Raw genomic sequence first — 879 nt, 5'->3', positions numbered from 1 at the left:
TGATTACCAGAGCTCAGTTTTCCAGCCACGCTCTTACTGAGAATTTGGTAATTGAAGTAGGTTTGTCTGACGTATTTTATGCCGTCTGACAAGGGGAGAGAGTAGAAAATAAGAAGTACAGATGCGTTATCCGACGTTAAGAGTTAGATTTGGAATTTAAGGACCATTGCCATTACTAGCTTGTTTTTATCACTTGTAAATGTACGTCATTGTTCAGTTTGATGTTAGGAAGATTATTGTTCAATAAATGTGTTCAATGCTATCCTTGTTTGTTTAGTAGTGATCAACTCCCTGAACACTATTTAATTATTAAATATTAATCAAAATTAGTAAAGGGGCAGTTTTAATTAACATGTTGGGTCTCATAACAGCCAGAGCCAACGACCCGATTCAGTAGGGAAAGTGAACAACTAAAAGCATTCTTGTTAAAAAAAAACCGACATTTGGCGGACCCGCCTAGGATCACTGATCATCATTTATTGAAATAAACCCCTTCCACAACGAATGTTGACTTTTTTTATAAAATCTTTACTAGCCAAGTCTGCGAATAGCAGATTTCATGAGTAGTTTCGACCATTACTTGTCGTCTTCAGAGCAAAGTATACACTGCAGTGTCTAAGACAAGAAGACAGTTTGTCATCTGGCTGTTAACAAACCATTCTTGTAACATGAGTATATCGTCAATACAATCAAACACAGATGTCGTGCATATAAAGTGACATATATCATAGCCGCGCTGTCTAGTGACAGAGACAGCCACATTTTCCAAGAGAGGGTTGTGTCGTAAGCTCACATTCCCCTGCCTTGTTAGCAGGCAACTTAGTACGTGTCCTCTTACTTTAGACCCCACTGTATATATTTTGATTTCAAGACGACCGT

Source organism: Schistocerca nitens, chromosome 7, assembly GCF_023898315.1.
Source record: "Schistocerca nitens isolate TAMUIC-IGC-003100 chromosome 7, iqSchNite1.1, whole genome shotgun sequence".
NCBI classification, from domain to species: Eukaryota; Metazoa; Arthropoda; class Insecta; order Orthoptera; family Acrididae; genus Schistocerca; species Schistocerca nitens.
The sequence above is the reverse complement of the archived record's forward strand: the minus strand, read 5'-3'. Positions refer to the sequence as shown.